This window comes from Balaenoptera physalus, assembly GCF_965194825.1.
Source record: "Balaenoptera physalus genome assembly, chromosome: 8".
Taxonomy (NCBI): Eukaryota; Metazoa; Chordata; class Mammalia; order Artiodactyla; family Balaenopteridae; genus Balaenoptera; species Balaenoptera physalus.
Genome location: NC_138887.1, coordinates 50,088,081 through 50,110,359, shown reverse-complemented (window position 1 = coordinate 50,110,359; position 22,279 = coordinate 50,088,081). Strand labels below are relative to the sequence as shown.

The 22,279-nt window shown below is 38.2% G+C and overlaps 1 protein-coding gene across 1 annotated transcript in view; it reads left to right on the top strand.

The window, feature by feature from the left end:
• Window positions 1-22,279, top strand: part of LOC309665899 (uncharacterized protein) — a 561,943-nt gene that overhangs the window by 101,155 nt on the left and 438,509 nt on the right. Inside the window, exon 4 of the mRNA XM_082472769.1 lies at window positions 21,509-21,574. The gene's annotated coding sequence lies outside the window, so the exon portion shown is untranslated. The remainder of the gene's footprint in view (window positions 1-21,508; window positions 21,575-22,279) is intronic.

Here is a 22,279-nt window from a genome sequence, read left to right as displayed (position 1 = left end):
ATCAGATTAAAATCTCTGTGAATCAAAGGGGAGAGAGAGGAGTTTATTGGGATGTGTAAAGATCTTTATATTAGGAAAACTCACAATTAAAGTTTTGTTTGAGGGAAGTAAATGGGAAGATTTTCTGTGTGAGAGTTGAACGCAGATATATAATGGAAAAACGTTTAATAGATAAGGTTTTAGAATTTTACAAAGAGCTTTCTGTTATAATATGCAATTAAGCATATTGGGAAAGCTATTGAAAATAAAGCATAGCTCTACATTGTTAAAAAATGAGGCCTGGAAGCAGTATTCACAATTAACAGCAGGTTAGTTCATCATCCCTTGATTTACAGTGATTTAACAATGTAGCATGGCACACATTTTTCAAAAATCCAATTGCTAATCTATTTAAGGCCAAAATGAGTTGGAACACTATTAGAACTTCATTTTGGTGTTCTGACCTAAAATGGAAATGCACGTACGAGTGCTCTCAAGTTTGCATTACTTCTGGGTATTACATCATGTTTCTCAGACTGTTTTTCATCATGACTGTGCTGCATTGCTTTATGCCCTTTTATTCCTGGAAAAGGGAGTTCCACCTTGAATCAGGGAATCAGATTTTCACCTCCTTAGCAGGAGAGATGTCAGTCAAAAGGTGATTTAGCAGTTTCCAAGGATTCTCGGACTTTTGCAGAATGCGTTGAGGAAAGTATTGCATTCCCCACACGGAATTTTCCTGGAGATCATGTAGTGAAGCTGCAGCCTCGTTAACTGGTGAATGAGGCTGGTTGACTGGGATCTCCTTGGAGTACTGCATCCAAATTTGACTCCATAGCCCCAACCTACGGTTACTGGTTTGTGTGATGTTAAATTGTGACAAGTAAAGGGAGATAAAGACTGAACAGCTGGCCCCCAAATGCCTTCTTAGATATTTTTTTGATGGCGCCCATACATGTTCCTTTGATAAGCAGAAAAAACTATGTAAGCACATCTTATCGATCTCTCCTCACAGCTGCTGTGCAGATGTAACCTGCTTTAAGACAATCCAGTTTATGAAAATCCACATTTAACCTACTCTTTACAAAGGAATAATCCCTTGAGCGTCTGTGCGGAATTTAATAATCTGAAGAACCTATATCCATTTGCTTAGTTCTGAAGGGTTTTCTACATTTTAAAATGTCTAGGCGTACTCTGAAGCGCACGGAGTGAGGTATGTTTCAGTTCGTTTAAGCTGAGTGCTTGCAACCACAAGCAAATGTGTGGCTTTTCCACACAACTGTGGAAATCCAGCACTTCTTGTCAGATGATGTTGGTAATTTTGGGGGTAGGGGAGGGGAATGGCAGTTGTGCAGATTTGAGAATGAGCTAGAAACAGATTCCCTGGGTTGGGTCTTGAACCAGAAGGGATTCCACAGCCCTTTCTGCTATGTAACAAGACCAATAGTAGTACTTCCTAAGTGGGATAAGACAACTCTTAAGAGGCCTGGAAGCTGAAAAGGCAACTTCTCTGTGGGTCATTTTACTTTTCATTTTGTGGGAATCATTGAAGCACGTTCATGAAACTCAGAGGCAAGGACACCAAGTACGGAGGTAAATGATTAAAGAGCTACAACTTCATGAGGGAGAGCAAGGGCAAGGTTAGGGCCACAAGAGTCCATAGGCCTTGAAAGTAGAGCTAAGTCAGCTTGCCCAGGCTTTTCCTGGAAACACAGCAAGACCCAAAGGTGGAAACTTTAAACTTTTCAGAGGCAAGAGTGGATCATGGTTTTGTGGGGACTGAAGCTTATATTGGTACAATTTTAGAAATACAAGGTGAGATGTAACATAGGGCCTCTAAAGTGGTCTTTGCTAAAGAAAGGCCCTGAAGCTTATGATATGATTTATAACATAATGTATGATTTATCCATCTTTGTATAAAACAAAGTACACATCACTCTTGAGAAATAATAATAATATATTGAGCTCTTGCTATGTGCCAAGCATTATGTTAAAACCTTATTATATTAGTTTCCTAGGACTGCTGTGACCAAGTACCACAACTGGATGGCTTAAAACGACAATTTTTTTTTTTTTTTCTACAGTTTAGAGAATAGAAGTCCAAAATCAAGTTATTGCCAGGGCCTAGTTCCCTCCAAAGCCAGCTTCTGGTATCTCCAGGCATTTTAGTTTGTGGCAACATAACTCCAATCTCTGCTTCTGTCTTTACACGGCTGTCTTCCCTCTGCATCTTTTCTTCTTATAAGGACACCAGTCAAATTGGATTAAAACCCACCCTAATTCAGTATGACCTCATCTTAAAATTTTATTGTATTTGCAATGACCCTATTTTTCTAAATTAGGTCACATTCACAGGTTTTAGGAGTTAGAACATCAACCTATTTTGGGGGGAAACAAAGTCCAACCCATAGCACTTACAAATGACCACTTTAATGCTCACAGTAATCCTGGGAAGAAGTTACTATTATCATCCCCATTTTACAGTGGAAGAAATTGAGACTCAGAGAAGTGGTATTACTTGCCTGAGGTCACTGAGCTAATCTAGCACTGGGTTTCCATAATTCCAGCCAAAGCCGACTCCTCCTGTTGCCACACAGTTAATTCTGATGGAAGTGAGTTAATCCATGTTCTTCTGCCTGTAGCTATAATTACAGCTAGAGCTTTATTTAATAGGAATCAAGAAAAAGGGCTTCCATCACCCATTTCTTTATTTTTTTTTTAAATTTTACACTTTATTTTTAAATTTTATTTATTTATTTATGGCTGTGTTGGGTCTTCGTTTCTGTGCGAGGGCTTTCTCTAGTTGCAGCGAGTGGGGGCCGCTCTTCATCGCGGTGCACGGGCCCCTCACTGTCGTGGCCTCTCTTGTTGCGGAGCGCAGGCTCCAGACGCGCAGGCTCAGTAGTTGTGGCTCACGGGCCTAGTTGCTCCGCGGCATGTGGGATCTTTCCAGACCAGGGCTCGAACCCGTGTCCCCTGCATTGGCAGGCAGATTCTCAACCACTGCGCCACCAGGGAAGCCCCATCGCCCATTTCTTAATTCTCCTTCAAGATGTTCTTGAACTGCTTTAAGGACATCATCCTTTAAACTTTATTTGGTAATGAGTGACACTTAGAGGGTCCATTCTAGAGTGTTGGGCGGGGGGAGTCACATTCTGGTGGTTCTAATCGTCTTTTTAATTCCCTGCTTAAAACTGCCCAAAATTTCCTGGTTCTGAGTTCTTACACACACACTTTTTTTTTTTTTAATATATATAACTGGAATCAAAGCAACACAACTAAAATGTTTTTAGATGTTCAATGGTCATGTGGTGCTACCATGTATTTTTGAAAGTAGTGAAGAATTCCTTTTTTTTCTCTCATGATTTACCCAGGTCATGGAAAATAGAGATGGCTTGATGAGTTCAAAGAGAATTAAAATATTACTCATAGTCAGAAATTTTCCAGCTGTTTGGAGAATCCCACAGCTTTATTTCCTGGGCAATAGAAGAACTCCTGGCCAGAGAAATGGTCAAGTATATGGTGAAAGGGAGAATGGAGCTCCCAAATATCACAACTTATTTAACCTTGCTACACCCCAGTTTCTCATTCATAAAATGTAGAAATGAGTAAAGATTCTTAAGAATCTTTCCAGGTCAAATTATTACTCTAAAAAGCTTTCATACAATGTTGAAATTTTTAAAAATGTGGGCTAAAATTAGCCATAAAATCAAGTAAACAATTTAGACTAAACACCCACCATTATTCTATTTTGCTAATTGTTCATTTTTTGGTGGTAGAAATTTTTGCTTAATAATATGTGTTAAATGTCAATCAGTGTTGAATGGATATGTAGAGTTTCTATGGCTGTGTGTCCTTTTTTTGCTTTGAAACACATAGTATACATTATCTGTTGAAGTATCTCAGATCTAGAAACTCTAATGTAACTGGGATGGGGATTCCCTAACAGCTGGTCCCACCTAGTACCTGTGTGAAACGCCACACTACCCCAACTTCTCCTGTAGGGTACTTGCTAATTGTATTCTGGGCAGTTAGGATGGGCTCAGCAAAGTCTCAGGGGAGGGATGCAAGTCCTTCTGTTAGACAATGCTGATGTAGGTGGGCAGCTGGAAAAGCAGGCCCTCAGCCCACAGTGGTGAAAACTTCTAAAGAGGACAATTACTACTCCCCAATTATGGCCTGAAGAAATGCAGGCATCTACGTGACACTGAGAGTGCTTATCTGTGCCTCTATAGTAATAGTACTTAGTTCCGTGCAGCTCTCCCAGGTAGGCTGTCTCTTAATAATATCCCTTCTCCTCCAATCCCCCAAAATTATGCTCTACCTTCCAGTTTCTCTCCAGGTCAGGCTGGAGAAGCATGACTTATTAATAACAAACACACAATCAAAACCACAAAATAAGAGCCCGTTAAGGTAGTGCTCTGGACCACACAATTCATATGTTGAAACCCTAATCCCTAATGTGATGGTATTTGCAGATGGGCCTATGGGAGGTGATTAGGTCTCTTGAGGGTGAAGCCCTCATGATGGGATTAGTGCTCTCACAAAAGAGATGTGAGAGAGCTTACTACCTCTCTCTGCTTTTCACCATGTGTGTTTACAGGGAGAAGGTGGCAATTCAGGAAAAGTGTCCTCACCGAGAATCAAATTTGTCAGAATCTTCATCTTGGACTTTCTAGCCTCCAGAATGATGAGAAATTAATTAGTTCGTTGTTTAAGCCACCCAGTCTATCGTATTTTGTAATCGACTAAGACAGATGGGTATTATCTCCCTTATACTGTATAAGTAAATGAACAGATGTAAAACTCAATCTTTTAACCTCTGTAAACTAACGTCAGTAATTTATACTTTGACTCTTTCCTGCTGCATAGGCCCTAAGAGGTGCTGAAGTGAGATATAAAGGATCTTGTTATTTTGTTTATCTTTTAAAAATATTTTCATAAAATTAATTAATTCATTCATTCATTAATTTTAATTTTGGCCGCGTCAGGTCTTAGTTGCGGCATGTGGGATCTTTTGTTGTGGCACACGGGCTCTTCGTTGTGGTGCGTGGGCTTCTCTCTAGTTGTGTGCAGGCTCCAGAGTACGTGGGCTCTGTAGTTGCAGTACGTGGGCTCTCTCGTTGTGGCGTGGGCTCAGTAGTTGCAGCACATGGGCTTAGTTGCCCCATGGCATGTGGGATCTTATTTCCCCGACCAGGGATTGAACCTGTGTCCCCTGCATTGAAAGGCAGATTCTTAACCACCTGGACCACCAGGGAAGTCCTTGTTTACTTTGATAATTGATATTTTATTGGTTATTTTGAGAATCAGTACGTAGACATTTCAATTTACACACAATTTTAAACATATACACTGAAAATCTAAAAAGCTCTGTAGTTTTGATTCTTTGCTAAACTGTTATTCCAGTGACTTTCCAGATCAAAATTTGGAGGCTAATTTTCCTTAAGAGGATACCAAGTATCAATATCTTCCTGTATTGATAAGCTGTTACATTATAAGTCCCACTGACTCACAATGTAATATCAACTACGCTACACACCCCAAATTTCAATCTTTCATCACACATTAACAAAGTTATTAGGCAAACTGGACTACTACTACTACCATTATGTGACAGAGGACACATAATTCTGATAAGGAAAGCCAAGGTCAAGGAGTGTTTTTCTTTAGGGAACAATTCTACTACATGGGAATAGAATTAATTTAAAATGTCCAGAACATATTAAACGTACAACTGTGACTACAAATTGCCATTTGGTATGCTTTGTATTATAGGGTATAAAATGCCCCCTCTCGTTCTATGGAATGTTAGGCTGACACTGAAGACCGTCAAAGCTTCGCATAATTCAGTACTTCACTATTCTCTGGTTGTACCAAGAAATAAACAATGAGCAAATTATTTCACTTCTTAAAAAAAGCATTTACACTTAAAAAATGGGATGAGGTGGGATTCTCTCTTTTTTAAAAGTGTGTCTGTTAAAAAACTCCCACTTAGAAAATAGTTGACTAAAAATATTTCTCTGGGTTGTACAAAAAGGGAAATAGGAACCACGGGTAAGATCTGGCATATGATATCAGTCGTACTTAGCTCCTTTCTCTTCGTCATCAGAGGCTGGACTCTCCTCATTTTTAATTTCTCCATTTTCTGCAAGTTAATCTTTAGTTTCTTGTTTACACACTCCAGCTTGTTTTCCGTTTTTCCTCCTCTTCCCTTTTGTTTTTGTCTGAAGATTTAACCTTTCCTGTTGCCATTTTAGGTTTTGTTTCCACTCTTGCAGAAGTAGGTTTAGCTGATCTAAACCTTGTGATCTTCTCTTGGGCTCCTCCTTCACCTCCCCTTGGCTGAGCTGGCCTTCCTATTGGGCAACCCCCTCCCCCGTTGTTTGATGATGCCCATTCATTCATTCATTTGTCTAGGCAACAAATATTTTTTGATGTGAATCACAATTCTAGGTAAACAATGAGGAGGAGCAAACCATTTCTTGCCCTCATGGAGCTTACAGTCTTGTTTGTTAAAAACAAGGCAATTTGTCAATGTATGCTGAAAGTAGAATTATAATTCACATTTTCCAGTATTTATTTGTACATTTAGCATTCACTAGGTTTTAAAGGTATATCGTATATTTTTTTGCTCTCTATTTCATCGTCTGTATTTGTGACATTGGTATTTGTGTTAGATGATTGGATCCTCGAGAATAGGGATTTTTCTTTTTCTATCTCTGGTGGAGGCCTGCTTATAACAAATGTATCTTAATCAGCACTTGTTAATGATTTTGTCGTTTAGACTCACACAATTTTAGCCTTGGAAGACGCCTTAGAGATCATCTAATTTAATCTTCCTGTTGTATAGGTGAGACAAAGGAGGCTTAAGGTGATAGAATTTTTTAAAATAAAGTACTGGAAAGGTCTGTGATCATTAATATTGTTGCCAGGTTCACATAGCTTATTTGTTCAAAACTAGAACTAGTATCTAGTTTTTCTGGATTTGAATTTAAGATCTGTTATTTCCTAGCTGCACAATTTTCGCCAATTTCTTAATTTCTCTGAGCCTCAGTTTTGTCACAGGTGAATTGGAGATAAAAATAATGCATTCCTCTGAGGATTTTTATGAGGAGTAAATAAAATATGATATGTAAAGTTCTTGGCATACAATAATTCAAAACAGACAGCCTCTGATTATATGGATGACCTATTTTTAATATGGCTGCCAAATATTGGCGACAGAAGACTTGGGGAGGTGGACAAGGATCTGAGGCGGGCTCAGCATATTCTCCAGCTCTCTCTAAGAGACAGTTGGAAATAGTCTTCCATCTTCAAACTAAGCAAGTTCACCTGATTGTTGTGAGCTGCAGGGAGGTGGCAGAGTCTCACCCGGATACTACAAGAACTCAAGTGACTAGCTTGAGTACTAAAAAGAAATATGTCACCTTTTTTTGTTCCCCAAGAAGGTGAGTTGGATCACACTGATTACAGGATGATTTCTCCTTAAGCCTGCCATCAGTGGCTCATTCTAGCATCTTTCACCACATGGCAGAGATCATATTCCCATCCTCTAGCAGGTCAAAAATAAGTGTAAGAAGTATCATTTAAAGCTATGAAAAGATAATATTATCAATTCTTTCTTTTCACTGAGAGTTTTCATTATCTTATACCTTAATCTCTGCAATTATTTGCTTTCTTTGAAGTAAACAGTATCTAGGGAAGAGAAACATGGAAGCCTTTATGTTTAATAGTACCTGATTACCCAGGCCTTTATTTGGTAGAGGGGATTTGGCTGTGAAGAATAAGAGAGTAGAATATACTTGTCAAATGAAATAGTAATTTTTATTCCATTATCTTTTTCTATACTGATTACCTAATCAATGGCTATTTCTGAGAAGGGAAATATTTTAAAAATATATATGAGGTGAAATATGACTGAATAATAGGGTATATTCATTCAATGGAATCAAAAATTACCTGAGACTTACCTGCAATGGAATACTAAACAACCTATTAACATATGAACATTGTTAAATTAAAATTTTGAGTGAAAATTTTTAATTGGATTGTTATTAATATAAAATGCTGCTATACTCTAATTTAGGAAAAATATATTTAAAAAACGTGTGGAAGAGATGCTCATCAACTTCAGGATAGTGGTTCCCTCTGGGGATGAAGGGAATTGCGTTGAGGAAAGAAACAAAGGATGCTTCAACATACTTTTTTTACTTAAAAAAAAATACAATAAAAAGTATCTTAAAATACAGTTGGATGTAATACCCTTAGAATAAAAAAAATGGAGGTGTTTAGACTAGACTAATGGTCATTTTCTATGTTATTCAGATTAGTATTATTTTATAGAACTTCCTGCAATGATAGAAATGTTCTATCTCTGTGATGTACAATCAGGTAGCCACTAACCACATATGGCTACTGAGAATTTGAGATGTGGCTAGTGTGACTGAGAAGCAGAATTTTGAGTTTTGTATAACTTTAATTAATCTCAGTCTTAAATTAATTTAAATTTTAATGTGGCCAGTAGCTACCATATTGGACAGCACAGATTTAGACCATAAACCTTCCATTTAACTTCACTTTGTGAAGACCCTATCTCACTGTTCTTTTAATGCCAATGTGAGTGTGAATATTTGAAGAAAACTCAATAATCTCTTGTTAATAGCAAGTATGGCAAAGGGCAACTGAAAGTTATTGGGGTATTGGGGGAAGTTAGAAAAAGAAACCTTCCTGACTGTGTTTACACTTGTAAAGTGTAATGAGGAGAAAGGTCACTCTCAGGTTCCATTGGGTGTCTATAGAAAAGAAAGAATCAAAGCCCTCCAGGTACCCATGGGGGGTACTTCAGATTTGGTAACAGATTTGATAACTGAAGACTTAATTTCCCTAGTGACTCAACTGATACAGGAGGTTTTATCTTTTTCAGAAAATTAAGAGTAAATTGGCTGGCTCAATAGACTCACTGACTCCAGTTAGATAAGTATTTGCCATGTTTATTAAGTTGTTTATGTAGTGTAATAATACAAGTGATTTAATAAAGATAAGACTGCAGATAAATGTCAGCATACTTCCCACTCTGCAGCTGGTCCATTTCAGGCAGTTAAAATAAATTAAAAGATAAAATGCCACTCACAAAAAAATTGATCATTGTCCAAGGGAAACATTTAAAATGGAAAGAAATCTTCCACTTTCAGTGCACAAAGAAATATGCATATGTGTAGGAAATGAACCTCTCAAAATCTAGAGATTCTTCACCCCGAAGGAAAGGGACAGGAAGCTATGTTTTGTAGTTGTTTGCCATAATGAGATATAATTAAAATGTACTTACAGTTTGTAGACAAGTATTAATGACTAGTGTTATTTATAGCACAAATAATGGAGATCTTTGAATTAGATAAAATAAATGCTATTAATTCTGTTATTTATCTATCTTTATATACATCAAGGTGAAAGCTTACTAGGGTATAAAATGTAGATGCTGTCACTGGAATTTAAATAACATAAAGGGGATGTGAATTTTACCCAACCTTCACTGTTGACATTGCTTTGAAAAAAAATTTATGCTTTTAACTGTAGTTTCTCTAGGAGATAATCTGATATTTGAAAAATATAGTAAAAAGGGTGATAACAAAGAAAGAGGATATATCTTTTATAGTGGTCAAATCATTATTTCTGTTGTCTTCCAGATAAGGATGGATGAGATTCCTTTCCTCTGTTCTCTCAAAGTACCCAGGACAAATCTCTACCATTTCTGTATGCCCTTACCTATATTTTCCATCCAAGGCCTATATCACAATTCTGTGCATATAGTAACGGTTCAAAAGAGTATTTAAAGCACGGTTTAGTTTAGAAATGGTGGCCCAGTAGGCCCATGGTGAGCGCTTGCTGAGTTCTGAGCCAGTGACCTTTCTTACAAGACACCACGGTGGCTGTCACACAACAGGAAATGTTGGATTGGAGCATGAAACATGAGGCTGATGACATCAGTTCTTGGTTTGATCAGGAAAAAAGTATTTACCAAAGTTCTAGATTACTGCTTCTTTCTTCTTCAAAATTGTATGGAATGTTTACTGTTTCTAGTATTGCACTCAGTGTTTTTCAAATGCTCGACACACAGAGACATCAGACATTTGCCATTTCAAATACCGGGGATGAGATGTCCACCTGCCCTATGAACTGAGAAGCTGGCCTTTGTAACCAGGTGTGGTAGATTGTTTAATGGCCACAAATACCTCCAATTTCTGTACCAGGCCCCTTTTCGATATGACTTTGCTGTTCCTTCCATCCAGAAATGGAGTCTTTCTCTATACCTTGAATCTGGGCTGATCATGAGATTTGTTTGACCAATAGAATGTGCCAGAAGCATCATGTGTGAATTCTAGGGGCTAGGACTCTAGAGGATTTGCAGTTTCTGCCTTTGCATTCCTGGAACACCCCCCTGAGACCTCCATGTGAAACAACTTTTGCTTGCTGGAGGACGAGAAACCATTTGGTGAACTGAGGCTTCCCAGGTCACATATAGAACCAAGTAACAGACATGCGAGTACAGTCACCTTGGATCTTCCAGCCTCTCTGATCTTTCACCTGATGCAGCCACATGGGTAAGCCCAGGCACAGCCAGCAGAGGAATTGTTGTTTTAATCCATTAAGTCTTGTGGTAGTTAGTTGTGCAGCAAAGGGTAACTGAGACAATGAGGAAACAGCTTCTCAAGTGAGATTGTTGAGATAGCATTTAAAAAGATAAAGAACAGGGCTGCATTATTAATTTCCAGGTCCTTTAGGGAAAGGATCTGAATTCCCTGGTATAGAGAGTGACATGAGTCACTTAGTAGTGGATGACAGCTATTTTCATTAGTACAGTACATAAATGTAAAAAGCAAATTACAAGATTCATGTCCATACCTTATTACTAACTTGTCCATTTTGTTCATGCAAATATATTTTGTCCAACATCTTTTTTAGTGGTAGAAATTAAAATTATTTTCTTTGGCAGTTATGAGAATTAAATCACTTGATGACTGACAATAATAGTGATTGGTATTTCCAGAGATTCTATATATAGGAATGACCCATCTCAATTTCCCGACTTATACACGTGCTGTTCACTTGTGTATTTGTTAACCACAGGAAAGTAAGTGTGCTTGAAATGCTTGAAATACATTGATACGTACCCACACTTCTTGTCATTTTTCTGTAGTTGTTTTGTTCTAGTGGTGGTGTTTTCAGATTGCTTTGGGTCTCTAAATGTAAGAATTTAAGTTTTTTTAGAAGCAAAAAAAATTTTTTTTTAAGTTTCTTAAGTAGAAAAGATTTTTTTTTAAGTGGAGGAAAGAAGAGGAAGTAGTAGCAAAAACTACTCCTTAGTGCATCTTGCTATGGGAGTGCAACCTAAAGAAAGGCAGAAAGTTGACTGGTGGACCTTAAGTAAACAGTTTAAAAATATACTCATATTAATCAATATTTCTTCAAACACCATAACAGTACAAAATTTCAACAACAAGAGTAGGTATCTTTTCACCAAGTTGTAGGCAACTGAAAATGCTTCTTGATAAAACATTTTCCACTCTCAGCTCAGAGAAATAATAATCTTATAAAAATACAGTGTTCGGAAGGTTGGAAGAAAGAGCAGAAGATTGCAAAACTCGGCAGAAGAAGTCTAGAAGCTGTTAGAAAGTTCAAAAAGTCAATAAATGAAGCTAAATAGTAGTCTTCTAAAATCATGTTTCAGGTAAGATAAATAAGATCCTTTTCACCTTAAATTCTCATTTGACAGTATCCCAGCACATGTCTTAGCTATTAATATACTTGGGTAGCCTCAGGGAGACTTTCAAAAAGAGGTTCTTAATATACTGATATTCTTGTCTCCAGACTCATGAGTCATTTGGACACAAGCATTGAATTTAAGAGGTATTCACTTCCTCACCGTTGAGGAGCTGGTAGAAAAAACATAATTATTATATTGAAGATTCAATAAACATTCTTTCCTTTTCAAGGTAGATTCTCACAACACCATTCTAAAATCTTTTGTGCCTAGATCTTCTGTGAGGAAGGAATAAACCTGTCTTCAATTTGTCCCTAGACCTGTGGCTCTGGTCATCCCTCCTCAAATAAAAAGGCTGTGTGGTAAAATATGGAATAACCAGAGGTGCTCTGCCTTCAGAAAAGATAAGAAAGTCTATTCACTAGGAAATGGGCTCTGTTAATCTTTTTTCCTGTCAAGATTTCTGTGGCCTTGGGGCTATTTTAATGGGTATTCGTTGCTTGGAGAATTCTGCACTCACTCTTTAAAAGATGGACGTGGGGGAGTTGAATTTTTACAAATTGCTGAGATATTCCTCAGTCTTGGTTTAGTTTTGGAAGATTAGCTGAGATTGGGACAGGAAATTGAAGGATATCTTATTTCTCTTCAAAAGGGGCGTACCGGTGTGTGTACGCCTGTGCGGGCAGCTGTACACACACTCATGTGCATGTACGTGGTGAGCTTTAGAGAACTGGTTCTTCTGTAGTAAGCATCACATAATTTGTTAAGCTTATACGCATTACATGTCCACTGTGTGTAAGGCACTGTGCTGAGAGTGGCCAAGGAAGCTCAGTCTGAGCCCTCAAGGATCTCACAGTGTAGCAGATTTATGTTGTCTGTTCTTGCCTTTTACATTAAGCTAGCTGTATCCTAAAAATAGTACTCCTTATCTGAATGTACATATAGGTTTGAACAGTCACTAACTATAGAAGTGGCTTGGTAACATGGAAATGCCACATCTGTGACCAGTTCATAGACAGTTGGTACATAACTTCCTTCAGCACAAAAGGATAAGTTAGTGTACAAACCAATATTTAATGAGTGAACAAAGAGAATAAAATATCCTATTAAACTAGCATGTAATTTCTGCCTGTTATGTATAAATGATTTTTCATTTATGTGAGAATAGGTAAGAGGAAATTTTTTTTAATCTTCTGAAGCAAAGTTATGTTAGGTCTCCAATATTGCCATTAGGGAAGAAAAATTGGCACACAACTGTGGCATTTTAATTAGTTTTTTACTTCCTATTGTAATGACTCCTGTTATGTGTCCGTGGATTTTATGCTGGGTGGTTAAGTGATTCACGAAACAGTTTTGTGGTGGTATAATAGTTTTGTTTAAACCATAGTATATATAATATACTATATTGCCTAGACAGTGCCAGGCAACGTCCAGTTTAATGAAATATACTTTATGGGTGAAAGAATTCATGTAATATCCTAAGGTGCCTTAGTCAAATTTATGATAGCCAATTCATAGGCAGGCACAATATTACCCAATTAGCAATCTTGGCTTTATGAATCAATTGTATTATGTATTTTAAATTTCAGCGTCTCTAGTGGTCAGTCATCTTTCCACATTGAGTACTCAAATGCAGTTTCAAAATGAAGGAGCCAGAATCATTGAACAGCATAGCTACTTGGCCAGTTGTTTTATGATGCTGGTTATTGAGTATGTTAATATGTCTCTGTTGATGGCAGTCATGTATTTCTAAAAATGTTTTCATCAAATTAAATATTATAGAAGCTAGATGATTTGTGTGAAATATTTTTAGGCAATAATTATCAGATATGTAAGGCAAAGGAAAGTAAAATACTTCAATTGTTTTATTAATATCTCCTTGTGGGGTTTCTCAAGTATCGTATTTGGTGAAGAAAATGACACTTTTATTCAATAGAAAGTGAGCCAGGACCACGTCATTCAGCTCACGTTAATTGTACAAATTCATTAAAAAAAAAATAAACTAAGATAAAAGTACATGTAAAAAGAAGATGCAACGGAGACCTAGAACAGCTGTCATTTCATGAACAGCCATATTATCCACAATGAGTTTACCTTATGATCAATTTATCTATTGAACAGGTTATTTTAGAACTCAATTCCTTATTGAGTGGCTTTGTGATTGAGTGTTCTCTCTTTCTCTTTCTCTCTTTTCATCTTTATAGCTTTCTTAGAATTAAAACCAAATAAATACAACCTAACTTGACTTAGGTGATTCTGCTTCACTTTATGACTTTTATAATAGAACTGTTTTGTACAATTGTGGGTATCTTATTTTTAAAAATATCTACTATACTTTTGAATGTAAGAGGCGTTCAAAGTCTAAAGACCCTTCTGTCAAAGTTTAATTTTAAGGGGGTCTACTTAAGGTGGGCTGAATATTCAGATAAATTTTCTCAGTACAGAACTTTTAAGAATGCTTGGATAAAATTTTTAAAATAATAATTTAAATACGTTACTGAATTGAATGGAAAGTAAGGAGAATTCTTGGAGGCCAGAAACAAGGAGAAAGTGAGAATGGGGAGAGTTAAGCAAACATTGAAACCCTAAAGCTTGGACTACATCTGCAGGTAGACAGGAAGCAAAGTCTGAGGCTGGAATAGTGTGGGAGTTTGTATGGAGACTGATGAAGAAGGGACACCGAAAAGATGCTCGGAGATTGACCTGGAACTGCTTCCCCACAGAGGGAGAGAGCATGAAGATACTTGCCCATATTGACACTGGCTCTGGGTAAAGAGTTTAAAAAGAAAGTCTCCTCTGAGGATTGGTTCTCAAAGCCTATTCTCCCAAGAGTTTGGTCCAGGATTCATTCTACCATACTGCTATGTGGAAAAAACAAAAACGAAAACTCAGGGGCTTCCCTGGTGGCGCAGTGGTTGAGAGTCTGCCTGCTAATGCAGGGGACACGGGTTCGCGCCCTGGTCTGGGAAGATCCCACATGCCGCGGAGCAGCTAGGCCCGTGAGCCAGAACTGCTGAGCCTGCGCGTCTGGAGCCTGTGCTCCTCAACAAGAGAGGCCACGAGAGTGAGAGGCCCGCGCACCGCGATGAAGAGTGGCCCCCGCTTGCCGCAACTACAGAAAGCCCTAGCACAGAAACGAAGACCCAACATAGCAATCAATCAATCAATCAATAAAATAAATCTTTAAAAAAAAAAAAAAAAAGAAAACTCAGACTGATACTGTACATTATAGGTATCCGGGGTGAGATGGTCTGTGGCTCCTGGAAGAGGCGAATACAGACACACTTTGGAGCAACACAGTTGAAATGTAGAGGCTGAAGTGATAAGCTTTGAAGATGGAAGAAGGGAACATGAGTCAAGGAACGCAGGCAGCCTTTAGATGGAAAAGTCAAGGAAATGAATTCTCTCCTGGAGCCTCCAGAAAGAAATGTAGCACTACTGACACCTTGAGTTTAGCCCCCTAAAACTCATTTCAGGCTTTAAATTTCCAGAACTGTAAGCTATTTACAGTTAAGATTACAAGTTATTGTTAAGTTATTGTTATTGTTAAAAGTTACTGTTAAGATAAACAACTTGTTTTGTTTGAAGCCACTAGGTTTTTGGTAATTTATTGCAACATAATAGGAAACTACTACATGGTGATTAGATGAACTGGCTTCAGGAGAAAGTGTTTTAAGTAAAGATCTGATACCAGTTAGAACCACCAGAAGACCAGGAAGGGAATTTGTAGTTGGATTGAGAGACTGAAATATCTGTTTAGAACGTCACATTTATAAGGTATCACTGATTTCTCTAACTCATTTGGAGGCCAAATGTTTAAAATTTTGTGCATACAAAACACAAAGCTTGAATTTTAGGACTCTGCCCATGTATATACACATTTAGGCTGACAAACCCAGACTTACAACCTAGAATTTGCTGCCTAATAACTATGTGATATTTTTTCTGAAAATCAAAGTGTTCTAAATTGTTGACCAGAACTTTGATCTTAATACTTCAGTGTTTAAAAGAACTTCCCAAAGCAAGTATAGGAAGGGCTAATTGAGGAAACTGAGCCCCAAATTATGGTTTTCTATCTGATTTCTAATGTACATACCAAGAGACAGACAAAACAAAATGAAAAAATTAATAAAAGGGAAAGAGTTGAAATATAAGGACTCACATTTCAGTCTCTGACCCGAGATACTGTAACGCAGTTATTTTTAGTGTGTTTGTACCCTTAATCAGCCACTTTGCTGTAAGATATAAGGCCTTGGACAATACCAAGACATTTTTCTAGCAATTTTTACACATCAATGCCGAAACGTATGTGAGGCTGTTTCGACTATCTGTTGTTCTGGTGAAAGTCACAATTCATGAGCATGTCTGCTGGCTACACACATCCTAAATTAAGATTCTCAGTGGTGAAGGGTAGTGAGTAAAAGTAAATATCTCTCCCAATCAATACAATCCCATAATGTGATCTTGTGTGAAGAGTATTTCCACTTATCAGAAGACCATGTAGTATCAGTTGCTCATAGTGTTTTCTAAGTATTTATTATTTGTGTAGGTTTTGATTTTGGAATATATGAAATTCCCTGTGTGTTAGGGAGTTGAAGGTATCTCAAGACAAAAATATTCTGTAGAAAATTTGGGTGAAAATAAAAGGCTAGTTTCAAAAATCATCAAATCCCAGACTTTGGGTTTTCCTATAGAGTCTCTTTCTGGTTTATCTTTAGATCCCCAGAGAGTGTTTAAAACAATGTCTGAAACTTAGTAAGCATTCAGTATTTCCTCTATATATGCAGTCACTATGCCCACAGTCACTTGTTTTAATTCTGATTCCTCTTTAATATTCATGAGTAACTAACTTTTGGGAGTTGCCAAGATGTTTCCTTAAGAACTCCCAGGAAAACAAGAGTGGGAATATAAATGGGAGAAGAGCAGGACATTTCTCACTCCTTGGCCTCTTCACACTTGATTTCTGTGTCACATTGGGGATGGGTAGGGGGGGATGTTCCTTGGACCACCTAATGAGTATGCATGAGACCACTGCAAGAACAGTGCTTATGTGACTTAATAGCTGAACAGGTATGAGCTGAAGTACTAATGCAGCTACAGTTTGAGAAATATGGACAATCATTTCATCCAAGACTATAAACAATTCTCAAATACTACAAAAGAACTTTTAATGTGAGGTAGTATGTTCTCACTGAAACTTCTTAGGGTTCTAGCAAGCAGTGTTCAGCACCATCAGCATTTTAATCTTTTTTTTTTTTTAATTAATTAATTAATTAATTTTTGACTGTGTTGGGTCTTCGTTTCTGTGCGAGGGCTTTCTCCAGTTGTGGCAGGCGGGGGCCACTCTTCATCGCGGTGCGCGGGCCTCTCACTATCGCGGCCTCTCTTGTTGCGGAGCACAGGCTCCAGATGCGCAGGCTCAGTAGTTGTGGCTCACGGGCCTAGTTGCTCCGCGGCATGTGAGATCTTCCCAGACCAGGGCTCGAACCCGTGTCCCCTGCATTGGCAGGCAGATTCTCAACCACTGCGCCACCAGGGAAGCCCAGCATTTTAATCTTCTGTACCAAAGTAACATTCTTTCTCAGCCTAAAAATATAATCCAGACCACAGAGCCTACCTTTCCTTCTATGGGTGTCTTAATATTTAGATGAGCATAATATTAATGTGTAAAAAGTAAGGCAACTTCAGGAAAGAGTGAAAAGTGAGATTGAAGCTGAAAGTGCTATTATTATCTTCTTAATATTAAAAAAACTCCTTACAAGGGACTTGTAATGAAAAAAGCTGTAACCACATCATAACAGACCACCTTCTAGCTACCCAATTCAATGTGATCTGCATATCCATGAAACTAAAACTGAACCATAAGAAAATAGCCAGAAACTTAGTCAAATTAATGAGTATTGTTTTTCTACATCCAATAACAAAAATGTGCCTGCCACATATCAATATTTATCACACACAATCTCCTTAATCATCAACAAATTTGCAAGATGATCGAGAATGTAGTTAGACTGTTAGCTCTTACGCAGTTCTGCAATGGCTGTGTGCCTGAGCCAGGAACAGGAGTGGGGAATGTGTGTACATGTAGGTGTTGATGGGAGAGGGACGTGGTTTGCTTTTATATTAGTGATGTGTGTTTATTGAGAAATAGCTGTATAATATAGTATGACTTTTCCCAGCTTCCCCTTGTTGCACTAGACTCTGGGCATTTTATAAGAAAATGTTCATTTAACACATAGATACGTGAGTCTTATAGTCTGTATAAGTTTGTATAATTATGATATAGTTGGACATGACTATGAGAGATCCCCTAACCTTCATATGAATGACTAACTCATAAAGATTACCTTTAAAAATTTTTTAATTAAAAAAATTAAGAAATAGACACCTGGCAATCTTTGTGTTAGGGTAACACTTATTCTATTGTTTTATTGTCCTATTGGCCAAGTCAGAGTTTCCTTATGTCTAGCAGAAATGACTATAAGGTTCATTTTAGACTGATATTTTTTCTCATTTGAACAGGCCAGAATTATCCTCAAAAACTGTAGATACTTGAAAATAGACTTCAAGTCACCCTGGAGCCTCTTTTTGAATATGTTTTCACCTTTCCTTGTCAGGCTCCTTTTCCGTCCCTTTAGCTAGTCAGCTTTCTCTTTGAGTACAGTTGGGTCCTGTACAGTTTTTTTTAGTGTGCTGTTCAAAACAGGATACTTTTCTCCCTCTGACTAATGGGGAGGAGAGAAGAAGAATTATGTTTCAGCCTTGCCTACTCTACTCCTATTGATTTGTGCTGGTATCATATTGACTTTTAACACAATAGCACTGAATTGGTGATTCATATTCGGCTTCTGGCCATCCACCCACTCTCTTTCTGTTTTATTTGTTCTTATTTGCTTTTCCCCATCATGTCTTTGTGGTGCCTGATAATTTTTCCAGGGTATACTCTGTTCTTGCCGTATTAAATATTTTTTAGCTGTTCTTAATAGTCAAGTGTTAATTTCTTCTAACAGCAAAATAGGGGCATGCTTTATAAAACACTGATCTGAACACATGGCTAATTTTGCATAGCTTTTTTTTTCAAAAGCACATAATGTCTGTTCACCTGTGTATGCAAAATATCACCTTTCATAGTATGTTATGTATAGTAGATGCTGAATAAATATTTATTGATAGTTAATGCCCACAGACCATTGTACACAGTAACCATTTCAGGAGTTTGCAGGAAACACTGATTTTTTAAAAAGCATGCTTTGGCCTGTTTTTCTTTCCTGTTTACATTTTAACAATAAGGATGAAAAACTACAAACCAGAGGGCTTCTGTTGTTCTCAGTGAATAACTGAGATGGTGTTTGGTAGCATGCTCACAAGGTTTGTGGAAATTAACTTCACACCAGGAACTCTGTATTGAAATAGATTGTTTAAGAATAATTCTTCTCTTTGAGAAGGGTGAGAGATTAATCTGCAGAAATGTTCATGCTAGAGCTGTGCCTGTGTTGAAATTTGTCAGGGGGAAGATAAATGGGCCCTCCTTGAAAAGTAAATCGCACCATGGCTAATCCCTTGGGAAAGCTGGAGAATTGTTATGGTAGCAAAAGCAACCTCGAAAAAGGAGGCACCGTCCCTGTTTACTTAGGAAGGAGGAAGATGAGGAGAAGACATGGGTGTAAAATGAGATGAAAGTGTACTTGACTTTAAAAATATATTTATTCAAATATATACATGGGATGTAATTGTATCTGTATTTTGATTCTTTGGGGAATCATTTGCATACTTTAAATTGAGAGTCGTACTTAGGGCTGATATTAAAAACATTTAACAGCAGTGCATCTAGGCACTGACCATTCAGAGTGGATGTCAGGGGAGGTACCTGAGCCAGGTCTTGGTGACCCTACCCAGTTGCCAGGTGTTAACCCTTTAGTTGCTGACTCAAGAAATTTGGGAGAGGTTGGAAGACCACTTAGGAGGCTCAGAGTAGTGCCCATTTTCTAACATGTATGGAAGATACTAATATTTTAGTAAACAGTACGGCTCTTCTGGGTATATGATCTAAAATATCAGCCCTCATTCTAATAGAAAATTATCTAGTAATTTTACTGAAAAAAGAATGTAAATTTTCTCAAAAAGATGGCATATATTGAAGGAAAACTCATGAAATGTCTGTGAAATTTGAAATGTGCATGAAATTTGAATATCAGATAAATAACAAATTTTTTTAATGTAAGTATATCCCAAGAAATATTTGGGACAAACTTATACTAAAACATTATTTATTGTTTATCTGATATTCAAATTTAACTAAGAGCCTTGTATTTTATCTGGCAAACCTTAACAGAATGCATTTAGCAGGAAATGTATCAGTATCCTATTGAAAATGTAAATGAAAGAGAACAGAAAGGAGCCCAGCACACTGAGATCACCTGAACATCCTTGACAAAGAGCTGCTCTGGAATTCCCGTGATATGGCAAGAAATATATTAAATGCAGAATTTTAGAACTACAGATACAAAGGTTGCACATAATAAAATGCTTTTGAAGTTATACTGAGATTAGGTGGTACTTGCATTTAAAAGAATTGTCTTTCCCAAGTAGGAAAAGCTAATTCAGTCATCATCAAATAGCATTAATCAAGTGCCTGTCTGCATGGGACACTGCAAGGTGTTTTACAAAGTGAGAAAACAGACATGGCGGGTAGCCTTTGTCAGCCTGTAGTCTAGGCATCTACACTGAAATGCAATCATAAAGGAGACAACTGAAGAAATGTTGATAAAGGATCCAGAACCTCCACTCTAAATGGGGAGGAGAAAAACTTGTCTAATTTGTAGGAAAGAGTTTTGTAAATCATTTAAAAATGCAGTTTTATTACAGCCAGACCTTGGTATATACAATTACTGTATATAGTAGATCCAGAAATATAGGCTGTTGTGCAGGGTTTCTCAACCTTGGCAATATTGACATTTTGTACTGGATAATTCTTTGTTGTGAGGAGCTATCCTGTGCATTGTGGGATGTTTAGCAGCATCCCTGGCTTCTTCCCATTAGATGCCAGTTACATGCCCTCTCCCAGTCCTGCCAATCAAAACTGTCTGCTGACGTTGCCAGATGTACCCTGGGAGACAAAATTGCCTTGAGTTGAGAACTACCATTGTAGCAAAGTACGGGAGGGAGATCCCCAGCAATGGGGGTGCGGGTGGGGAAGGGAGGAGGTCTCTTCACCCACAAATGTGTCCATAAAAGAGTTAGTTTAAAACATCTGCAGTGTCCAGAAAGCTCTCACATTCAGTCACTACCTCGGGCATTAAAAATACTGATACCTGGCCTCACCCCAGAGATTCTGGTCTTACTGGTCTGGAGGAAGGCCTGGACAGCCTGATGTTTGAAAAATGTCCCAGGTGATTCTAGGTTTAGAATGACTCTTTGGAGTAGTGGTCCTTCAACCTTAGTGAGCAGCAGAATCACCTGGAAGGCTTGTAAACACAGCTTTTCGGGCCCCAGTATTCCTGATTCAGTAGGTCAAGGGTGAGGCCTGAGAATCTGCGTTTCTCCCAAGTTCTCGGATGCCACTGACGTTGCTGGTCCTCGAGCACACTTGGAGCACACTTGGAGAACTACTAGTTTAGAGATGCACTCCTGGCCGCTCTTCACCTTCACTTCCTGAGGGGAGGAAGTGTGGCAGAGCAGCACACGTTGGGGGGGGGTGGGTTGTAGAGGAGGAGCAGGCCTGTGTGGCCCCATCCCTGCTGAGCCCTTTTTGATGTCTCCCTTCTGCAGGCTGAATACATCCAGCTGTTCTCTGCGGTGCAGTAAAGCAGTCAGCTCCTACACCAGGACCTAGGGGTAAGTCTAGCTGAATTCTAGTTTGCAATTTGGAATACACTTGTGCTCACACATCTAAGCATATTCTCCAGAGCTTGATCAGTCATGAAGCTGACAATTTGCTCCTCCCCTGCCAGGCTGACTTATCTGTCTCTTAATTGGTTCTGACCACGGATGGGGAAAGAGAATAATTCATTGGACCCTTTCCCTTACCATGCATACCCTAATTCAGTCCCTTGGACTTCTGTCTTGTTCTCCAGCATTGGAGAGAGAAGGTCGGACCAGAGGGCATACATATAATCCCTTCCTGAGGTCTGCCCACATAACTCTTTTTTTTTTTTTTAACATCTTTATTGGAGTATAATTGCTTCACAATGCTGTGTTAGTTTCTGCTGTATAACAAAGTGAATCAGCTATACATATACATATATCCCCATATCTCTTCCCTCTTGCGTCTCCCTCCCACCCTCCCTATCCCACCCCTCTAGGTGGTCACAAATCACCAAGCTGATCTCCCTGTGCTATGCGGCTGCTTCCCACTAGCTATCTGTTTTACATTTGGTAGTGTATATATGTCCATGCCACTCTCTCACTTCATCCCAGCTTACCCTTCCCCCTCCCCGTGTCCTCAAGTCCATTCTCTACGTCTGCGTCTTTATTCCTGTCCTGCCCCTAGGTTCTTCAGAACCATTTTTTTTTTTTTAAGATTCCATATATATGTGTTAG